Source organism: Somniosus microcephalus, unplaced genomic scaffold (assembly GCF_052327205.1).
Source record: "Somniosus microcephalus isolate GS21.2 unplaced genomic scaffold, FLI_Smic_1.0 unresolved_chr9, whole genome shotgun sequence".
Classification (NCBI taxonomy): Eukaryota; Metazoa; Chordata; class Chondrichthyes; order Squaliformes; family Somniosidae; genus Somniosus; species Somniosus microcephalus.
The window spans coordinates 25,759,894-25,782,710 of record NW_028225187.1 but is presented as its reverse complement, the minus strand read 5'-3'; the positions used below and the strand labels follow the sequence as shown (position 1 = coordinate 25,782,710).

At 55.4% G+C, this 22,817-nt stretch overlaps 1 protein-coding gene across 5 annotated transcripts in view; it reads left to right on the top strand.

Annotated features, from left to right (window-relative positions):
* Positions 1–14,964: 14,964 nt before the first annotated feature.
* Positions 14,965–22,817, top strand: part of LOC147084956 (Fc receptor-like protein 2) — a 177,492-nt gene continuing 169,639 nt past the window's right edge. For 2 of the 5 annotated variants that reach the window (XM_085979657.1, XM_085979656.1), the window contains exon 1: positions 14,969–15,358. The gene's annotated coding sequence lies outside the window, so the exon portion shown is untranslated. Of the gene's footprint in view, positions 15,359–22,817 lie in introns of all 5 variants that reach the window. The other 3 variants (XM_085979653.1, XM_085979650.1, XM_085979654.1) reach the window with 2 other exon arrangements.

The window sequence follows — 22,817 nt, the reverse complement described above, 5'->3', positions numbered from 1 at the left end:
CCTGCTCTCTTCCCCCCCTGCCCTCTCTCTTCCTCCCCCCGCCCTCTCTCTTCCCCCTGCCGCCCTCCCTCTTCCCCCCGCCGCCCTCTCTCTTCCCCCCTGCCCTCTCTCTTCCCCCCCACCCTCTCTCTTCCCCCCGCCATCTCTCATCCCCCCCGCCCTCCCTCTTCCCCCCCGCCCTCTCTCTTCCCCCCGCACTCTCTCTTCCCCCCCGCACTCTCTCTTCCCCCCCGCACTCTCTCTTCCCCCCCGCCCTCTCTCTTCCCCGCCCTCTCTCTTCCCCCCCACCCTCTCTCTTCCCCCCCCGCCCTCTCTCTTCCCCCCCGCCCTCTCTCTTCCCCCCCGCCCTCTCTCTTCCCCCCCGCCCTCTCTCTTCCCCCCCGCCCTCTCTCTTCCCCCCCGCCCTCTCTCTTCCCCTCTGCCCTCTCTCTTCCCCTCCGCCCTCTCTCTTCCCCCCTGCCCTCTCTCTTCCCCCCTGCCCTCTCTCTTCCACCCCCCGCCCTCTCTCTTCCACCCCCCTGCCCTCTCTCTTCCCCCCCGCCCACTCTCTTCCCCCCGCCCTCTCTCTTCCCCCTCGCCCTCTCTCTTCCCCCCCGCCCTCTCTCTTCCCCCTGCCCTCTCTCTTCCCCCTGCCCTCTCTCTTCCCCCCCGCCCTCGCTCTTCCCCCCCTCTCTTGCCCACCCGCCCTCTCTCTTCCCCCCCGCCCTCTCTCTTCCCCCCCCGCCCTCTCTCTTCCCCCCCGCCCTCTCTCTTCCCCCCCCGCCCTCTCTCTTCCCCCCCCGCCCTCTCTCTTCCATCCCCCCGCCAGCTCTCTTCCCCCCGCCCTCTCTCTTCCCCCCCGCCCTCTCTCTTCCCCCCCGCCCTCTCCCTTCCCCCCGCCCTCTCTCTTCCCCCCCGCCCTCTCCCTTCCCCCCCACCCTCTCTCTTCCACCCCCCCGCCCGCTCTCTTCCCCCCCGCCCTCTCTCTTCCCCCCCTCCCTCTCTCTTCCCCCCGCCCTCTCTCTTCCGCCCCGCCCTCCCTCATCCCCCCCGCCCTCCCTCTTCCCCCCCGCCCTCTCTCTTCCCCCCCGCACTCTCTCTTCCCCCCCGCCCTCTCTCTTCCCCCGCCCTCTCTCTTCCCCCCCGCCCTCTCTCTTCCCCCCCGGTACTCTCTCTTCCCCCCCGCCCTCTCTCTTCCCTCCCGCCCTCTCTCTTCCCCCCCCGCCCTCTCTCTTCCCCCCCGCCCTCTCTCTTCCCCCCCCGCCCTCTCTCTTCCCCCCCGCCCTCTCTCTTCCCCCCCGCCCTCTCTCTTCCCCCCCCTACCCTCTCTCTTCCACCCCCCTGCCCTCTCTCTTCCCCCCGCCCTCTCTCTTCCCCCCCACCCTCTCTCTTCCCCCCCGCCCTCTCTCTTCCCCCCCGCCCTCTCTCTTCCCACCCGCCCTCTCTCTTCCCCCCCCGCCCTCTCTCTTCCCCCCCCGCCCTCTCTCTTCCCCCCCCGCCCTCTCTCTTCCCCCTGCCCTCTCTCTTCCCCCCCGCCCTCTCTCTTCCCCCCCGCCCTCGCTCTTCCCCCCCTCTCTTGCCCACCCACCCTCTCTCTTCCCCCCCGCCCTCTCTCTTCCCCCCCTGCCCTCTCTCTTCCATCACCCCACCAGCTCTCTTCCCCCCCGCCCTCTCTCTTCCCCCCCGCCCTCTCCCTTCCCCCCCGCCCTCTCTCTTCCACCCCCCCGCCCGCTCTCTTCCACCCCCCCGCCCTCTCTCTTCCCCCCGCCCTCTCTCTTCCCCCCGCCCTCTCTCTTCCCCCCGCCCTCTCTCTTCCCCCCGCCCCTCTCTCTTCGCCCCGCCCTCTCTCTTCCCCCCCTCGCCCTCTCTCTTTTCCCCCGCCCCCTCTCTTCCCACCCCGCCCTCTCTCTTCCCCCCGCCCTCTCTCTTCCCCCCTCTCTCTTCCCCCCCCGCCCTCTCTCAATTCAATTCAAATCACTTTATTGGCATGACAAGTTACATCTTATGTTGCCAAAGCATCGGAAAACATTCATGTTTGTTCACAAAAATACAGATCTATCCATACGGTGTATAAACAGATATATCCCTGAGTATATAAATATGCTTTCATATAATTTATATATACTCTTTTCTTATATTTAGTGGTTGTCCCTCTGTTTATGGCAAGCTGTAACATAGTGTGCTGCTAGTGTTATGCAACTTCTCTCTTCCCCTAGTAGGTATGGGAGTTTTTGTTCGTCATTCAAATTTCTGAATTCCGGGCATATTTTTGTGAATTTTGGGTAGAAATTCTCCCTTATGCCCTGATATTTTCTACAAGCTGTGAGGAAGTGCATCTCTGTCTCCACCGTTACCTGGCTGCAGTGAGAGCATATCCTGTCCTCTCTTGGTAGCCGGGTCTGCCTGTGTCTACCTTTATCGATCGCCAGGCTATGTTCACTAAGTCTGTACATCGTGAAGATTTTTCTCAGTTTGCTGTCCTTTACTGTGGTCAGGTAATCAGCTATGTTGTATTGTCTGTTTAGGGCCAAGTAGCAATTGAGATTGCTTTGGGGTTTTGTTGTTTCTGCCCAATATGTCAGATATTTTTCCTTTTGCTTAGCGACGATTGTGTTGGGTCGAATTCTTTGTGTTACGCTGTCACTGTCCTGGGGCTGGTTATTGTTAGCAGTGACTTCACTGAGTCCCAGGACTAGTTGACTGAGGGTATTCTTCTTTATGGTCATCTCTTGGCATTTCAGGGCGTCGTAGTAATAGCATTGGGGGTTGCTCATTTCTAGGTGTTTCCAAAATTTGGTGGCTCTTTTTTGGATAGTGATTATTAATGGCTATTGGCCACACTCTCTTCCCCCCGCCCTCTCTCTTCCCCCCCGCCCTCTCTCTTCCCCCCCGCCCTCTCTCTTCCCCCCCGCCCTCGCTCTTCCCCCCCTCTCTTGCCCACCCACCCTCTCTCTTCCCCCCCGCCCTCTCTCTTCCCCCCCTGCCCTCTCTCTTCCATCACCCCACCAGCTCTCTTCCCCCCCGCCCTCTCTCTTCCCCCCCGCCCTCTCCCTTCCCCCCCGCCCTCTCTCTTCCACCCCCCCGCCCTCTCTCTTCCACCCCCCCCGCCCGCTCTCTTCCACCCCCCCGCCCTCTCTCTTCCCCCCGCCCTCTCTCTTCCCCCCGCCCTCTCTCTTCCCCCCGGCCCTCTCTCTTCGCCCCGCCCTCTCTCTTCCCCCCCTCGCCCTCTCTCTTTTCCCCCACCCCCTCTCTTCCCACCCCGCCCTCTCTCTTCCCCCCGCCCTCTCTCTTCCCCCCTCTCTCTTCCCCCCCCGCCCTCTCTCAATTCAATTCAAATCACTTTATTGGCATGACAAGTTACATCTTATGTTGCCAAAGCATCGGAAAACATTCATGTTTGTTCACAAAAATACAGATCTATCCATACGGTGTATAAACAGATATATCCCTGAGTATATAAATATGCTTTCATATAATTTATATATACTCTTTTCTTATATTTAGTGGTTGTCCCTCTGTTTATGGCAAGCTGTAACATAGTGTGCTGCTAGTGTTATGCAACTTCTCTCTTCCCCTAGTAGGTATGGGAGTTTTTGTTCGTCATTCAAATTTCTGAATTCCGGGCATATTTTTGTGAATTTTGGGTAGAAATTCTCCCTTATGCCCTGATATTTTCTACAAGCTGTGAGGAAGTGCATCTCTGTCTCCACCGTTACCTGGCTGCAGTGAGAGCATATCCTGTCCTCTCTTGGTAGCCGGGTCTGCCTGTGTCTACCTTTATCGATCGCCAGGCTATGTTCACTAAGTCTGTACATCGTGAAGATTTTTCTCAGTTTGCTGTCCTTTACTGTGGTCAGGTAATCAGCTATGTTGTATTGTCTGTTTAGGGCCAAGTAGCAATTGAGATTGCTTTGGGGTTTTGTTGTTTCTGCCCAATATGTCAGATATTTTTCCTTTTGCTTAGCGACGATTGTGTTGGGTCGAATTCTTTGTGTTACGCTGTCACTGTCCTGGGGCTGGTTATTGTTAGCAGTGACTTCACTGAGTCCCAGGACTAGTTGACTGAGGGTATTCTTCTTTATGGTCATCTCTTGGCATTTCAGGGCGTCGTAGTAATAGCATTGGGGGTTGCTCATTTCTAGGTGTTTCCAAAATTTGGTGGCTCTTTTTTGGATAGTGATTATTAATGGCTATTGGCCACACTCTCTTCCCCCCGCCCTCTCTCTTCCCCCCCGCCCTCTCTCTTCCCCCCCGCCCTCTCTCTTCCCCCCCGCCCTCTCTCTTCCACCCCCGCCCTCTCTCTTCCACCCCCGCTCTCTCTCTTCCCCCCCGCCCTCTCTCATCCCCCCCGCCCTCTCTCATCCCCCCCGCCCTCTCTCATCCCCCCCGCCCTCTCTCTTCACCCCCACGCCCTCTCTCTCCCCCCCCGCCTTCTCTCTTCCCCCCCTCTCTTCCCCCCGCCCCCTCTCTTCCCCCCCGCCCTCTCTCTTCCCCCCCGCCCTCTCTCTTCCCCCCCACCCTCTCTCTTCCCCCCCGCCCTTTCTCTTCCCCCCCCCCGCCCTCTCACTTCCCCCCCCCACCCTCTCTCCCCCCCGGCCCTCTCTCTTCCCCCCCGCCCTCTCTCTTCCCCCCCCCACCCTCTCTGTTGCCCCCCGCCCTCTCTCATCCCCCCCGCCCTCTCTCTTCACCCCCACGCCCTCTCTCTCCCCCCCCGCCTTCTCTCTTCCCCCCACCCTCTCTCTTCCCCCCCGCCCCCTCTCTTCCCCCCTGCCCCCTCTCTTCCCCCCTGCCCCCTCTCTTCCCCCCCGCCCTCTCTCTTCCCCCCCGCCCTCTCTCTTCCCCCCCGCCCTCTCTCTTCCCCCCCGCCCTCTCTCTTCCCCCCCGCCCTTTCTCTTCCCCCCCCGCCCTCTCACTTCCCCCCCCCACCCTCTCTCCTCCCCCCCGGCCCTCTCTCTTCCCCCCCGCCCTCTCTCTGTTGCCCCCCGCCCTCTCTCTTCCCCCCCGCCCTCTCTCTTCCCCCCCGCCCTCTCTCTTCCCCCCCGCCCTCTCTCTTCCCCCCGCCCTCTCTCTTCCCACCCCCGCCCTCTCTCTTTCCCCTGCACCCTCTCTCTTCCGCCCCCCCGCCCTCTCTCTTCCCCCCCGCCCTCTCTCTTCCCCCCCGCTCTCTCTCTTCCCCCCCGCCCTCTCTCTTCCCCCCCGCCCTCTCTCTTCCCCCCCGCCCTCTCTCTTCCCCCCCGCCCTCTCTCTTCCCCCCCCGCCCTCTCTCTTCCACCCGCCCTCTCTCTTCCCCCCCGCCCTCTCTCTTCCCCCCCGCCCTCTCTCTTCCCCCCCTCCCTGCCCTCTCCCTTCCACCCCTCCCCGCCCTCTTCCTTCCCCCCCTCCCCGCCCTCTCCCTTCCCCCCCTCCCCGCCCTCTCCCTTCCCCCCCTCCCCACCCTCTCTCTTCCTCCCCCCGCCCTCTCTCTTCCCCCCCGCCCTGTCTTCCCCCCCCGCCTTCTCTCGTCCCCCTCGCCCTCTCTCTTCCGCCCCGCCCTCTCTCTTCCCCCCTCCCCACCCTCTCTCTTCACCCCCCGCCCTCTCTCTTCCCGCCCTGCCCTCTCTCTTCCCCCGCCCTCTCTCTTCACCCCCCCGCCCTCTCTCTTCCCCCCACCCTCTCTCTTCACCCCCCCGCCCTCTCTCTTCCCCCCCCGCCCTCTCTCTTCCCCCCCGCCCTCTCTCTTCCCCCCCGCCCTCTCTCTTCCCCCCGCCCTCTCTCTTCCCCCCGCGCCCTCTCTCTTCCCCCCCGCCCTCTCTCTTCCCCCCCGCCCTCTCTCTTCCCCCCCGCCCTCTCTCTTCCCCCCCACCCTCTCTCTTCCCCCCCGCCCTCTCTCTTCCCCCCCGCCCTCTCTCTTCCCCCCCTCCCTCTCTCTTCCCTCCTCCCACTCTCTTCCCCCCCGCCCTCTCTCTTCCCCCCCGCCCTCTCTCTTCCCCCCCCGCCCTCTCTCATCCCCCCCACCGCTCTCTCTCTCTCTCTCTCTCTCTCTTCCAATAAAAACAGGCCCTCGAAATAGCCTCAGCACCGCCGGGCACTTCAGCAAGTCTATCTATTTATCTATATCTATATCTATATATATATATATATTTATATAAATCGGTCCTTCTGTCTGTCATTCTGTCTGTCTGCATGTGTGCGTCTGGGCGGCTATGCGCTCGAAAGTTACAGGGCGTACCTACGCGTGCGTTACGTCAAAAGAAAGCTTACCTTTCCGAAACGGTTTTAAGCATATTTACGTTTCGGCCGGGCTAAAATCGCGCCCGCGGTATCCGAAAAACCTTAACATTCCGCTCATTAGCATCTCATTATCCGCTCATTAGTGACAGAGTGACCTCGAGCTCGACCAATCGTACGCCGGGTTGCTGGCGTGTGCCGCTGGGCCAATCGGTGCGTGTGTGGGCGGGCCTTATCGTTCTGAACCGAGTTGAGTCGCCGCCATCTTGATTCCAAACTTTTCCTTTCTTTTTCCCGCTTTCTGCGTCTTTTAAAAAAAACGTTGCTTTTAAAACACATATTGTTTTAAAAAAAAAATGATTTAGAAAGTCATTAACTTACCTAATCTCATTAATTTTCCTACCTTTCCCCGTTTTTCCAGGAAGGGCTCGAAGCCTCGGCCTCTCCTCCACACCCACGCCCGAGCTAGGCACCTCCCGGCCCCACTCGAAGGCTGGAGGGGCGGGCCTCTGCCTAGCGCCGCTACTTTACCAAAGGGTGCGCGCGCAGCAGGAGCAGCTGAGACGTGGCGTCTCTCTCTCTGGCTCGGCCGGGGGGCGGGGCTTGGTGAGCGTCAAGGGTTAACCTGGCAACCGGGCCCGCCGGCCGTCTGGCACAGCCGCAATCTTGAAGCCAGCTCGGGAGGCCGGTGCTCGGAAGATCACGCCTCCGTAGTTAGGTGCTAGGTTGGTGGGGGGTGGGCGAGTCTCGGGGGTGTGCCAGTCTCGGGTGGGCCAACATCGGGAGTTCGGTGGGTGGGGATCAGGGGGCTCGGGAGTTTGGGGGGATGGGGATCAGGGGGCTCGGGGTCTCCCCCCTTCCCCTCCCCTCCCCCCTTCCCCTCCCCTCCTCTCGTTCAGTCGTTCTGAACCGAAGTGAGTCGCCACCATCTTGATTCCAAACTTTTCCTTTCTTTTTCCCGCTTTCTGCGTCTTTAAAAAAGACGTTGCTTTTAAAACACATGGGCTGAGAAATTCAGTTGCGTCCGCCAGCCGTTAGCACCATAAGAGGGGTACATTTCCAGCGTTAGGCACTTAGCGCCCGGGCGCAGGCCGATCTGCGCCTACGCCCAACTTCAGTTGACATTTAGCGCCGGCGCAAAGTGTTTGCACCCGCTCAGCTGCGCGCGCAGCTTATGACGTCATTTCGTCGTGCAACGCTGTTTGTGCGCCCCAAACCAGAAATTCAGTGGCGCCCGCGCTTAGACTGAACTATAAAGGCCAGCCATTTTGCTGCAATGACTTTAGTGCTTTGGATTTCTGGACAGAGACCAAAGAACAGACCTTCCTGATTTGGGACAACATTGGAGAGGTATTTTTGGCTTCTGGCCAGAGCTTGGAAATTTCACTCATTGTGATTTCACTGTTTGCAAGTTTATTATGGGGGCTGCATGGGGTTCGAACCCTCAGTTCCAGCATTATGTGCGAAGGGCTCGCAGACGCTGTGTGAGAGGGCCAGCCATGCCTAGACACAGAGGGGCCATCAGGCGTTGGCAACGTAGGCCTTACCCACTCAGGGAATACCAGCAGCAGGTGTCCTATCTCACCATGACTGCCGCGCATTGTGTTAAGAGGCTGCGCTTCAGAAGGGAGGTGGTTGCAGAGATCTGCCAGCTGCTTCACAGAGATCTGCGTCCACAGCTGATGTGCAGGACGTCTCTGGCGGTGGAAGTGAAGGTCACGGTGGCTCTGAACTTTTATGCAAGCGGCTTATTCCAAGCTGCTGCTGGGGACATAGCGATCATTTCCCAGTTCGCTGTGCATTGCTGCATCCGGCAGGTCACCGATGCCCTTTTCATGAGAGACACCAATTCATCTCCTTCCCATGACCCTAGAGAGGCAGGAGCAGCGTGCAGTCGGATTTGCCAGGATCGCCGACTTCCCCATGGTGCAGGGCGCCATTGACTGCACGCATGTGGCTATGCGGGCACCTATCGACAATGCCGAGGATTACCGCAACCGGAAGGGCTACCATTCCCTCAATGTACAGCTGGTGTGTGACCACAGGCAGCGCATCCTAGCTGTCAATGCCCGCTTTCCAGGAAGCAGCCACGATGCATTTATCCTGCGCCAGACTACTGTGGCTGACATGTTTGAGGCACAGCCTCCACCAAGGGGATGGCTTATTGGGGACAAGGGCTACCCTTTGTGTACATGGCTCATGACCCCGCTCCGCGCGCCCAGGACCCCTGCGGAGGAGGCATACAACGAAAGCCATCAAGCCACAAGGAACATCATAGAGCAAACGATTGGCGTCCTCAAGCAATGGTTCCGCTGCCTGGATCGATCCGGCGGATCTCTACAGTATTCGCCGGATAGAGTCTCCCAGTTTCGTCGTCGTTTGCTGCATGCTGCACAACCTGGCTATCCGCAGGACTCCGCACTGCCACCTCACGTTGGACCACCACCTCAGGAGGATGAGCAGGAGGACCATGAGGGAGGAGGAGGAGGAGGAGTACCATGCCCAGGAGGGAGCCACAAGGTCCAAGGGCCGTCTGCCGGCGGCTTATTGAACGACACTTCTAGGCCCCCTGTCAGGGAATGGCCTTGTGGCAATGAACGCACCTGAATGCAGCCGCTCCGCAAGCCCTCAGCCGTTAACGCAACAACCACTTGAAACATGACACCTGGACAAGCTGAATAAATAAAAAGCTTTATTTAACAAACTCAGGGCCCCTTCCCACATGAAACAGAAAAACAGACAACACCCCCAAAAAACAGTCAAAAACATATCTCACTCCCCACAACCTGGGGAGGAATAAACAAAACTTGTCCATCCAATTGGCCTTCATCCTCGGCCTAACCAAGACAAACCCCCCCATACAGAACACAAACACCCCCATATAAAAAAAACAGTTGCCTTCATCTTCGGCGTTAGCAAAATAAGCCCCCCCCCCCGATACAGAACACAAACACCCCCATAAAAAAAAACAGTTGGCAACACACTCTACTTGGTGTGCCGACAGGGCGAGTCTTGTGCAGGCTTCTCCGGCCCCTGCCCGACCTGCTGCTCCGCCTCAAACCTGGGCCCCTGTGGGTGTTGCAAGGCTGGGGGAAGGCTCCTGAGGGCACAATGCGTGACAGCAGATGCCCTTGGGGGTCGGCCTAGACGAGGTCCAGCCCCGGAGGGGGCCAGCTGCTGACTGCTTGCAGCTGTGGCTGGGCAGCATCAGTCTCTCCAGCAGCTCGTCGCAGCTTGGCTGGGGGAGTGGCAGTGGCGGCTGCATCGATGGGGGCAAGCTGGCTGATGCCAGGCACTCGCTGGTCACCAGAGACACTGGCAGTCGGCCGGGCTGGCACTGCAGCAAGCGCAGCAATCTGGTGGAAGGCCAGACCGCTGTGCTGCAGCAGGGCGGCGGGTGCCCTGGCGATGCTTCCGTGACACAGCGAGTGTGGCAGAAGTGAGTGCCCGAACTGCCCTGGTCTGTGCCCGCATCAGATCAGCCAGTGTCTGCATGGCACCCACTCATGAACTCCTCGACTCGCGTCCTGTGCTGCCGCGAAGTTGGTCGACACCCCTGGCCTGTGAGTCCCCGAAATCGGCCACACTATGAGCCAGGGACTCAATGGCCTGAGGCAACTGTCCCACAACCCCCATGAAATCGTTGTGGCGCCGCCTCCGAGGCCGTGGACATTTCATCAAGGAGGCGCACCTCCTGGGCGAGGACCGTCTCCGGACTGGAGGCCGGACTCTCCCTCTGGGGAGAAGGCCGCCGAGCTGCCCTGACCCTTCCCGCGTGCCTGGACGCCACTGGGCCCCAGCAACTACACCCCCCTGCAACACTTCCCCCCCTCTGGGAGAAGGCAGCCGTGCTGCCCGACCCTTCCCACGTGCCTGGACGCCACTGGGCCCAGGAGCTACACCCCCCTGCAACACTTCCCCCTGGCTCTCCTCCACGCAAGACGTGTCCCCTCCATTGCCATCCCCTGGCGCGGATGAGGTTCCCCCGATGTGCCGCCTTCCTCTTGGTCCTCGTCGTCCTCCTCTTCCGAGGGACTGGCACTCTCAGCTTCAGGGACCTCCTCCTCACCAGCTGAAAGCAGTAAGGCAACAAGAGTAGTTTTTGGAGTGAGGACAGGGCGGCAGCGAGGGAGGCATGATTGGTGGCATTATGCGCATTGGTCGGACAGTGGAAAAGGATGTAGATCTGAAGCGCAAGGGGAATGAGAGAGGTGCAAACGGTCATGTCCTTACCATTGGGGCCCAGCACAGGGTCGGCATCTCCAATAGCAACGGGGCCAACCACCCGGGCACGCATGAGTCGAGCCACACGCTCCTCCAGGTCACTGAGCTCCTGGAACTGGGCACGGCCTCCCCCGGTGACAGTCCAGCTCCTCAGATTCTGCGCCAGCTTGGCCTGCAAGAGAAAGGATGGCCTCTAAGTACAGTGTGGTGCCCTGTTGTTGTGTGCACTGCCTCCCATGGTCGAATAGCTTGGCCAGTGTGGTGCCCTGTTGTTGTGTGCACTGCCTCCCATGGTGGAATAGCTTGGCCAGTGTGGTGCCCTGTTGTTGTGTGCACTGCCTCCCATGGTCGAATAGCTTGGCCAGTGTGTTAAGTGCAGAAAGTGCTATTGATGATCATGCCAGTGCCATAGCTGCGGGAGGAGGCCTGGCCATTAGGCCTTGAGGTCCCTTTGCCATAATGTGAGGTGCACATGCAAGGATGAGGAGGACACTGGAAAGGGTTACTCACCCTGACCAACCGAGTGAGGTCCGTTGAACTTCTTGCGGCATTGGTCACCAGTCCTGGGGACATCGCTGTTGGCTGACACACTCAGGGCGATTTCCTCCAGGCTCTCCTGGACTGCCTCCTGGGAGCCTTCTTGCCACTGTCCGGGCACAAGATCTCTCTGTTCTTTTCCAACCCCCTAAGCAGCACCCTCAAAGCATGCTCTGAGAAGCGCTGCGCTCGTTCACGGGCCTTCTGCAAGGCTTCAGGCACTATTTGGGTCCACCAGCAGTGTTCAGGCCTAGTTGCAGGCTCCACTATCCAGGGCGTGGCAGCAGACAAGTCGACCCTTCCCCTTTAAGAGCTGGCCGGCGTCAGGGTGTCTGCTGTCAATCAAAACATGACCGCACCTGCGCTGCGCCCGGCCTCGGCGTTATCAGTCCGCACCGCCGGCTTAGCGCCTAAAGATAGGAGTGCAACGCCAGTTTCAGCGCTCGCCCAAACTCCTTGGCCAAAGCTACTGAATTTCGGCGACGTGGCCTCCACTTTCCGGCGGGCGCTAACTTCACCACCCGCCCGACTTTACCGCCCCAAAAAGTGGCTAGACTGAATTTCTAGGGCCATATTGTTTTCAAAAAAATGATTTAGAAAGTCCATTAACTTATCTAATCTCATTAATTTTCCTACCTTTCCACGTTTTTCCAGGTAGGCCTCGAAGCCTCGGCCTCTCCTCCGCACCCGCGCCCGAGCTTAGGCACCTCCCGGCCCCACTCGAAGGCTGGGGTGGCGGGCCTCAGCCCAGCGCCGCTACCTTACTAAGGGTGCGCGCGCAGCAGGAGAAGCTGAGACGTGGCGTCTCTCTCTCTGGCTCAGCCGGGGGGCGGGGCCTTGGTGAGCGTCAAGGGATACCCTGGCAACCGGGCCCGCGGCCGTCTCGCACAGCCCGCAATCTTGAAGCCAGCTTGGGAGGCCGGTGCTCGGAAAGATCGCGCCTCCGGAGTTCGGTGCTTGGTTGGTGGGGGGGGGCGAGTCTCGGGGGGGCCAACCTCGGGAGTTTGGGGGGTGGGGATCAGGGGCGCGGGAGTTTGGGGTGAAGGGGGTCAGGGGGCTCGGGGGACTCTCCCCCTTCCCCTCCCCCCCTCCCTCCTCTCCCCCTCTCTCCTCCCCCCCTCCTCCTCTCCCCCTCTCTCCTCCCCCCCTCCTCCCCTCCTCTCTCCTCCTCCCTCCTCCCCCGATCCCCCCCCTCCCTCCCTGCCCTCCCCTCACCCTCCCTCCCCTCCCCCCCCTCCGCCCTCCCCCCCACCCGCCTGCCCCTCCCCTCCCCACCACCCCTCCCCTCCCTCCCTCCCCCCTCCCCCCTCCTCTCTCCTCCTCCTCCCTCCTCCCCCGATCCCCCCCTCCCTCCCCTGCCCTCCCCTCACCCTCCCTCCCCTCCCCCCTCCGCCCTCCCCCCCACCCGCCTGCCCCTCCCCTCCCCACCACCCTCCCCTCCCTCCCTCCCCCCTCCCCCCTCCTCTCTCCTCCTCCTCTCTCCTCCTCCCTCCCCCTCCTCTCTCCTCCTCCCTCCACCCACCCCCTCCTCCCCTCCCTCCCCCCGCCACCCCTCCCCCGCCCTCCCCCTCCCCTCCCCCTTTCCCTCCCCCCCACTCCCTCCCGCCATCCCCTCCCCCCCTCCACTCCCCTCCCCCCCTCCCCTCCCCCGCCATCCCCTCCACTCCCCCCGCCTTCCCCCCGTCCCCCCCACCCTGCCCCCCCTCCCCCCACCCTCCCCCGCCCTCCCCTTCCTCACCCGCCCGCCCCTCCCCTCCATCCCCCCCTCCCCTCCATCCCCCCTTTCCACCCTCCTCTCTCCTCCTCCTCTCCCCCTCCCCTCTCCTCCTCCCTCCACCACACCCCCTCCTCCCCTCCCTCCCCCCACCCCTCCCTCCCCTCCCCCGCCGTCCCCTCCCCCCTCCCCCTCCCCACTCCCCCTCCACTCCCCCTGCCCTCCCCTCCCCTGCCTCCCCTCCCCTCCCGTCCCCCCACCGCCCTCCCCCCTCCCTTCACCCCCCTCCCCCTCCCTTCCCCCCCTCCCCCTCCCTTCCCCCTCCCTTCCCCCCCTCCCCCTCCCTTCCCCACTCCCTTCCCCCCCTCCCTTCCCCTCCCCCTCCCTTCCCCTCCCCCTCCCTTCCCCACTCCCTTCCCCCCTCCCTTCCCTCCCACTTTCCCCCTCCCCTCCCCCTCCCCCTCCCTTCACCCCCCTCTCCCCCTCCCTTCCCCCCCTCCCCCCCTCCCTTCACCCCTCCCCCTCCCTTCCCCCCCTCCCTTCCCCACTCCCTTTCCCCCCCTCCCTTCCCCACTCCCTTCCCCCCCTCCCTTTCCCCACTCCCTTCCCCCCCTCCCTTCCCCACTCCCTTCCCCCCCTCCCTTCCCCACTCCCTTCCCCCCTCCCTTCCCCACTCCCTTCCCCCCCTCCCTTCCCCTCCCACTTCCCCCCCTCCCTTCCCCTCCCACTTCCCCCCTCCCCTCCCCCCCTTCCCCCCTCCCCTCCCCCCCTTCCCCCCTCCCCTCCCCCCCTTCCCCTCTCCCCTCCCCCCCCTTCCCCTCTCCCCTCCCCCCTTCCCCTCTCCCCCTTCCCCTCTCCCCTCCCCCCCTTCCCCTCTCCCCCTTCCCCCCTCCCCTCTCCTCTCCCCCTCCCCTCTCCTCTCCTCCTTCCCCCTCCCCTCCCCTCCCTTCCTCACCCCTCCCTTCCTCACCCCTCCCTTCCTCACCCCTCCCTTCCTCACCCCTCCCTTCCCCTCCCTTCCCCTCCCCCTCCTTTCCCTTCCCTCCCTTCCCCCTCCCCCCTCCTTCCCTTCCCCTCCCCCTCCTTCCCTTCCCCCCTCCCCCTCCTTCCCTTCCCCCCTCCCCCTCCTTCCCTTCCCCCCCCCGCTCCCCCCCTCCCTCTCCCTTCCCCTCCCTCTCTTCCCCCCGCCCCCCTCCCTCTCTTCCCCCCGCCCCCTCCCTCTCTTCCCCCGCCCCCTCCCTCTCTTCCCCCCAGTCGCTCTCTCTCTTCCCTCCAGTCGCTCTCTCTGTTCCCCCCAGTCGCTCTCTCTCTTCCCCCCAGTCGCTCTCTCTCTCTCTTCCAACAACAACATGCCCTCGAAAAAGGCTCGGCACCACCGGGCACTCCAGCTAGTCTATCTATATATATAATCGGTACATCTGTCTGTGTCCTGTCTGTCTGTCTGTCATTCTGTCTGTCTGTCTGTCGTTCTGTCTGTCATTGCCTGTGCGTCTGTCGGGCTATGCGCTCGAAAGTTACAGGGCGTACCTACGCGCGCGTTACCTCCAAAGAAAGCTTACGCTACCGAGCCGGTTTAAGCGTATTTACGTTTCAGCCGGGCTAAAATGTGCCCCGCGGTATCCCAAAAACCTTCAACGTTCCGCTCATTAGCATCTCATTATCCGCTCATTAGCGGGACAGAGTGTCCTCGAGCTCGACCAATCGTACGCCGGGTTGCTGGCGTGTGCCGCCGGGCCCAATCAGTGTGTGTGTGGCCGGGCCTTATCGTTCTGAACCGAGGTGAGTCGCCGCCAATCTTGATTCAAAACTTTTCCTTTCTTTTTCCCGCTTTCTGCGTCTTAAAAAAAAACGTTTCTTTTAAAACACATATTGTTTCTTAAAAAATGATTTATAAAGTAATTAACTTATCTAATCTCATTAATTTTCCTACCTTTCCCGGTTTTCCAGGTAGGCCTCGAAGCCTCGGCTTCTCCTTCGCACCCACGCCCGAGCTAGGCACCTCCCGGCCCCACTCGAAGGCTGGAGGGCCGAGCCTCAGCCCAGCGCCGCTAGGGTGTGCGCGCAGCAGGAGCTGAGACGCGGCGTCTCTCTCTGGCTCGGCCGGGGGGCGGGGCTTGCTGAGCGTCAAGCGTCACCCTGGCAACCGGCCCCCCGGCCGTCTCGCACAGCCGCAATCGGCGGTCTTCACCTCGGCGGGGGGGCGCGACCCTCGGGGTGGGGCCGCGACCCTCTGCGGGGGCCGCGACCCTCGGGGGGGGGCCGCGAACCTCGGGGGGGGGGCCGCGCGCGCAGCAGGAGCAGCTGAGACGCGGCGTCTCTCTCTCTGGCTCAGCCGGGGGGCGGGGCTTGGTCAGCGTCACGGTTACCCTGCAACCTACGCGCGCGTTACCTCGAAAGAAAGCTTATGCTTCCGGGACGGTCGTAAGTGTATTTACTTTTCGGTCGGACGAAAATTGTTCGCGCCTTATGCAAAAAACCTTCAAAATTAAACTCATTATCTGCTAGCATTGATTGACTGACGTCAAGGTTCGACCAATCCTGTTCCGTCACGATTGACCAATCCTACAGTACGGTCCCCTGATGGTTGGCCAATCGGTGTGTGTGTGGGCGGGACTATTCGTTTTCATCTTGGGGATGTGGCAGCTATTGTTTCACGACCAGCTCTGACTTCAGCTTCCAGCTAAAACTACTTTGAAAGTTAGTATCTCTTTTAAAAATAACATAAGATTTACCAAAAACGTTTTATAAGTACTTTCATTTTTCAAGCTTTTAAAAGGTAGACAGACAGGGACCTAAAGCCTGGGACTTGATTTAAAATGTTGCCCAGCACCAGATTCACAAAGGGACACAGACAGGGCCCCAAAGCCTGGCACTCGATTTAAACCGCCCGCCCCAAAACAGCCCTGGCAAAGCCGGCCTCCCGCAGCTAGTATATATATATATATATATATATCCATGTCTCTACCACAATCTCAGTCTGTATCTCTATTTCTATCTTTACCTCTATAACTGTCTCTATTTCTACCACTATCTCTGTCTGTAAATCTATCTCTGTCTCTAACTCTGACTCTTTCTGTACCTCTATCTATGTCTTTACCTCTACCTCTATTTCTGTCCCTACCTCACTCTCTGAATCTGCCTCAATCTCATTCTGCACCTCAATCTCTGCCTCTTCATCTCAGTCTGTTTCTTCCTCTAACTCTACCTCTGTCTCTACCTCAATCGCTGTCTCTATCTCTGGCTCTACCACAATCTCTGTCTCTATCTATATCACTTTCTCCACCTCTATATCTATCTCTGTCTCTATATCTATATCTATCTCTGTCTCTATATCTATCTCTGTCTCTATATCTATCTCTGTCTCTATATCTATCTCTGTCTCTATCTCTATCACTTTCTCTACCTCTATCTCTGTCACTATCTCTGTCACTATCTCTGTCACTATCTCTGTCACTATCTCTGTCACTATCTCTGTCTCTTTCTCTGCCTCTCTCGCTACCTCTACCTCTATCTCTGTCTAACTCTATCTCTGTCTCTGTATCTACCTCTATTGTTGCATCTATCTCGATCACTATTCTTCTCTCTCTCGGTCGCTACCTTTATCTCTGTCTCTAACTCTGTCCCTATTTCTGTCTCTACCTCTATCTCTACTTCTATTTTTGTCTCTGCCTCCATCACTGTCTCAACCACTACCTCTGTCTCTACCTCTATCTCTGACTCTACCCCTATCGACTATCGGTACATCTAACTCGGTCTCTTCCTCTACCTGTATCTCAGTCTCTACTTCTGTCTCTTTCTCTGTCTATACCTCTAGATCTACGTCTCTATCTCTATCTCTACCTCTGTGTCTGTCTCTACCTCTATCACTCTCTCTACCTCTATCTCTGTCTCTACCTCTATCGCTCTCTCTACCTCTAGCTCTGTCTCTACCTCTAGCTCTGTCTCTACCTCCCTCTCTCTACCTCTATCTCTACCTCTACCTCTATCTCTGTCTCTACCTCTATTTATGCCTCTACCTCTATTTATGCCTCTACCTCTATCTCTGCCTCTACCCCTATCTCTGTCTCCACCTCTATCTCTGCCTCTACCTCTCTCTCTCTCTCTCTCTACCTCTATCTCTGTCTCTACCTCTATCTCTGTCTCTACCTCTATCTCTGCCTCTACCTCTATCTCTGTCTCTACCTCTATCTCTGTCTCTACCTCTATCTCTATCTCTCTCTCTGTCTCTATCTCTGTCTCTACCTCTATCTCTGTCTCTACCTCTACCTCTGTCTGTACCTCTATCTCTGTCTCTACCTCTATCTCTGCCTCTACCTCTATCTGTCTCTCTACCTCTATCTCTAACTCTGCCTCTACCTCTAGCTCTGCCTCTAGCTCTAGCTCTGCCTCTGCCTCTACCTCTGTCTCTGTCTCTATCTCTATCTCTAACTCTGTCTCCACCTTTAACTCGACCTCTATCTCTGGCTCTACCTTTGTCTCTAGCTCTCTCTCTATCTCTATCACTACCTCTCCCTCGATCTCTTTTTCAGTCTCTTCATCTATCTCTACCTTTGTCTCTGTCTCTATTTCTGTATCTCTTTCTACCTCTATCTCTGCCTCTACCTCTGTCTCTGTCTCTACTTCTACCTCTGTATGTACCACTATATCTGTGTCTATGTCTGCTTCTACCTCTGTATCTCTGTCTATACCTCTGTCTCAGCCACAACCTCTATCACCATTTCTACCTCTATCACTGTCGCTATCACTATATCCGTGTCTACTGCTATCTCTGTCTGTAACTCTATTTCTGTCTTTACATCTGTCTCTATCTCTACCTTTATCTCTATCTCTGTCTCTACCTCTATCTCTGTATGTACCTTTATATCTTTCTTTGTCTCTGTCTCTACCGCTATCTCTTTCTCTACCACTATCTCTGTCTCCATCACTAACTCTACCTTTATCTCTGTCTCTATCTCTATCTCTACGTTTTTCTCCACCTGTAGCTCTGTCTCTACCTCTGTCTCCAACTTTATCTCTGTCTCTACCTCTTTCTCTCTCTCTCTACCTGTATCTCTAGCTCTCTGTAAACCTCTATCTCTGTGTCTAACTCTGTCACTACCTCTCACTCTGCCTCTGTCTCTGTCTCTACCTCTATCTCTGCCTCTACCTCTACATCTGTCTCTACCTCTGTCTCTACCTCTATCTCTCCCTCTACCTCTATATCTGTCTCTAACTCTCTCTCTGTCTCTACCTCTGTCTCTACCTCTGTCTCTGTCTCTACCTTTATCTCTGTCTCTACCTCTGTCTCTGTCTCTACCTCTCTCTCTGTCTCTACCTCTATCTGTGTCTCTACCTCTATCTCTGTCTCTACCTTTATCTCTGTCTCTACCTTTATCTCTCTCTCTACATCTATCTCTGTCTCTACCTTTATCGCTGTCTCTACCTCTATCTCTGTCTCTACCTTTATCTCTGTCTCTACCTCTATCTCTACCTTTATCTCTGTCTCTACCTCTATCTCTGTCTCTACATCTATCTCTGTCTCTACATCTATCTCTGTCTCCACCTCTATCTCTGTCTCTACCTCTGTCTCTGTCTCTACCTCTATCTCTGTCTCCACCTCTATCTCTGTCTGTACCTCTTTCTCTGCCTCTTTCTCTACCTCTACCTCTACCTCTGTCTCTACCTCTATCTCTGTCTCCACCTCTATCTCTGTCTCCACCTCCATCTCTGTCTCCACCTCCATCTCTGTCTCCACCTCTATCTCTGTCTCCACCTCTATCTCTGTCTCTATCTCTGTCTGTACCTCTTTCTCTGCCTCTTTCTCTACCTCTATCTCTGTCTCTACCTCTATCTCTGTCTCCACCTCTATCTCTGTCTCCACCTCTATCTCTGTCTGTACCTCTTTCTCTGCCTCTACCTCTACCTCTATCTCTACCTCTACCTCTGTCTCCACCTCTATCTCTGTCTCTACCTCTATCTCTGTCTCCACCTCTATCTCTGTCTCCACCTCTATCTCTGTCTGTACCTCTTTCTCTGCCTCTTTCTCTACCTCTACCTCTATCTCTGTCTCTACCTCTATCTCTGTCTCTACCTCTATCTCTGTCTCTACCTCTATCTCTGTCTCTACCTCTATCTCTGTCTCTATCTCTGTCTCTACCTCTATCTCTGTCTCTACATCTATCTCTGTCTCTACATCTATCTCTACCTCTATCTCTGTCTCCACCTCTATCTCTGTCTCTACCTCTATCTCTGTCTCCACCTCTATCTCTGTCTCCACCTCTATCTCTGTCTGTACCTCTTTCTCTGCCTCTTTCTCTACCTCTACCTCTATCTCTGTCTCTACCTCTATCTCTGTCTCTACATCTATCTCTGTCTCTACCTCTATCTCTGTCTCTACCTCTATCCAATTTCCAATTTCCAATTAAAATGCTTTATTGGCATGAAAGTTTACAGAGAACCATATTGCCAAAGCTTACATAGCAAAAAGGTACAGTTTTCCAACATTCTGTAGGTGTCAATCGATTTGACATTTGTTGGGTACATACAATATTACTTTTAAACAATATTAATTTTAAACAGTCTTTGTACTTCATTTGGTACGTTCAATATTAATTTTAAACAGTCTTAATTTTAAACAGTCCTCAGGTTGTGACATGTTGTTACATATTTGGCCCCAAGGTATGGTCTGTCTCCTTCTCCTAGGACTAATCTCAATTTTGACAGATCATCCAATTCCTTGAAATCTGGGGTTGTTTGGCTTAGCTTGTTGAATAATATGTTTCTTGATGTGTTGAATTTTTCGCATTTTAGGAGGAAATGCATTTCTGTTTCAACCTCGCCAGCCAGACATTGATCGCATATTCTATTCTCTCTAGGCTGCCAGGATTTCTTGTATCTGCCTTTTTCAATTTCCAGTTGGTGGTCGCTTAGTCTGTACCTGGTGAGGGTCTGTCTCTGTTTTGTGTCTCTGATGGTCGTGAGGTAGTCTGCCAGTTTATATTCTCTTTTTAGGGCCCGGTAACATTCTAATCTGCTTTGGCTTTCGGTTATTTTGTTCCAATGTTCCAGGTAGGTTTCTTTGCATTTTTTAATGATTTGGTTCACTCGGATTGGTGTTTGGGCGGCTGTGTTGGTCTGGGGCTGGTCAGGGTCCGGCTGAGTACTTAGTTTCCGTAGCAGCTGACTCAGGGGACTCTTTTCTGGGTTTAGCTCTTGGGTCTGAAAGGCTTTGAAATGAAGGGTGTCTGGGGAGCTAGATTTGAGGTGATTTAGGAAGTTTAGTGCTCGTTTTTGGATGTTTATTATCAGTGGGTATCTGCCTAGTTCGGCTCTGCATGCATTTGTTGGCGTTTTCCTTTGGGTGCGAAGGATGCTTCGGCAGAATTCTGCATGTAGGGCTTCTATTGTATGTTTTTCCCATTTAGTGTAGCTTTGGTGATTTAGCGGGCCCCATACTTCACTACCGTACAGTGCAATGGGCAGGATTATGCTGTCAAATATTTTGAGCCAGATTTTGATTGGGATTTGGATGTTGTAGAATTTTCTTTTTATTGCATATAGGGCTCTTCGGGCTTTTTCTTTTAGTGCATTCACTGCTATGCTGAAGCTCCCTGATGCTGTAATAGTTAGACCAAGGTAGGTGTAGCTCATAGTGTGTCCTATAGTGATATCACTGAGGGTAAACTGGTATTTGTTTTCCTGACATCTGGGCCTTTTTTGAAAAATCATGATGTTGGTTTTCTTTAGATTTATTGTTAGAGCCCAATTTTGGCAGTATTTGTCGAGTAGGTCTAGTTGTTGCTGTAATCCCTGTTCTGTGGGAGACAGCAGAACCAGGTCGTCCGCATAGAACAGGGATTTCACTTCTCCATCTAGGAGACGGAGACCTGGTGACTCGCTTTGCTCCAGCATGTCTGCTAATTCATTTATGTATATGTTGAACAGGGTCGGGCTCAAATTGCAGCCCTGCCGGACGCCTCTTCTCTGGGTGAAGAAATCGGTGCGTTTGTCTCCAATTTTGACCCCGCATTTGTTTTTCAGATACATTGATTTAATAAGGTCATAGACTTTGCCCCCTATTCCACATTGAAGAAGTTTATAATAGAGCCCTTCGTGCCATATAGAGTCAAAGGCTTTCTTGAAGTCGATGAAACAGGCGAATATTTTCCCATTTTTTGTTTGGTGTATATGTTTTTCAATGAGGGTGTGAAGGGTATAGATATGGTCGGCGGTGCGGTGTTTTGGAAGAAAGCCTATTTGGTTTTTTCTGAGGATATTATGTTTGTTAAGAAAATCAAGTAATCTACTATTTAGAATACTGCAGAATAACTTCCCTAGACAACTGTTGACACAGATGCCGCGGTAGTTATTTGGGTCTGATTTGTTTCCGCTTTTATATATGGGGGAGATTAGTCCTTGGCACCAGATATCGGGAAAACAGCCTGAACGTAATATGATGTTGAATAATTTGAGTACCGCACCCTGCATCTCCATATTGCTGAACTTGAGCATTTCATTTTTGATGTTGTCTGGGCCACAGGCTTTCTTTAGGTGGAGAGATTTTGTTTTTGTGGCCATTTCTTTCCATGTGATTGGGGAGTCTAGAGGGTTTTGGTTGTCTTTGATTGTTGCTTCTAATGTGTGGAGTTTTTCTGTGACCTGATGTTGACTTGGGTTTGTTTCGTTTATTGGGATGTCTTTGTAGAGGTTTTCAAAATGTGTTCTCCAGATGTCGCCATCTTGGATTGGTAATGCTTGCAATTGTGTTGTACTCAGGTTATTCCACATTTCCCAGAATTGTTTTGGGTTGGTGGAGTTTTCAATTTCTTCTAGTATTTTGTGGGTATAGTTTTGTGTTTTGTTCCTAATGGTGTGTTTATATCTTTTGAGGGTTTCATTGTATCTAGTACGTAGGTCCGGATTGTTTGGTTGGCGATGCTTTTGGTTTGATATTTTTCTCAGGTCTTTTCTGGCATTTTTGCATTCGTGGTCAAACCATTTCTTATTTTTATTTTGTCTTTTGTGACTCTTCCTCTTCTGTTTCACGAGGTCGGCTTTTACAGCTGCCTCATGAAAGATCATATTTATATCCTCTATGGCCATGTTTACCCCATCTCTGGTGATCTCATATAGATTTTCTTTAAATTTTGAAATTTTACTTGTGAGATCAGGTGAATTTAGTGCTGTGATGAATTTATCTCCACTGTCTGGGGCCCATCTGTATGTCTGGTTTATTTTATGTAGCTTACTGGGTTCCTTTTTTGTGTCTGTAGTTTGGGCAGAAAGTTTAAGGTACACATTTATTTGGTTATGGTCTGAGAGGGGGGATTGCTGCCTGACAGTGAATGCGTTGATATCGCAGGGGTCCAGGTCAGTGATTGTATAATCCACCACACTAGACCCAAGAGTTGAGGAATATGTGAGTCTCCCTAAGGAGTCCCCTCTGAACCTACCGTTAACTATGTACAGGCCTAAGGCTCGGCAGAGTTGCACTACCTCCCTACCGCTGTCTCTGTCTCTAACTTTATCTCTGTCTCTACTGCTATCCATGACTCTGGCTCTATCACTGTCTGTCTCCATCTTTGCCTCTACTGCTACCTTTATCTTTATCTATATTTCTGTCTCTACCTCTATATCTGTCTCTATCTCTGTCACTATCTCTGTCTCTTTCTCTGCCTCTTTCTCTACCTCTGTCTCTGTCTCTAACTCTATCTCTGTCTCTGTCTCTACCTCTATCTCTGTCTCTACCTCTACCTCTATCTCTGTCTCTACCTCTATCTCTGTCTCTACCTCTATCTCTGTCTCTACCTCTATCTCTGTCTCTACATCTATCTCTGTCTCTACATCTATCTCTACCTCTATCTCTGTCTCCACCTCTATCTCTGTCTCTACCTCTATCTCTGTCTCCACCTCTATCTCTGTCTCCACCTCTATCTCTGTCTGTACCTCTTTCTCTGCCTCTTTCTCTACCTCTACCTCTATCTCTGTCTCTACATCTATCTCTGTCTCTACCTCTATCTCTGTCTCTACCTCTATCTCTGTCTCTAACTTTATCTCTGTCTCTACTGCTATCCATGACTCTGGCTCTATCACTGTCTGTCTCCATCTTTGCCTCTACTGCTACCTTTATCTTTATCTATATTTCTGTCTCTACCTCTATATCTGTCTCTATCTCTGT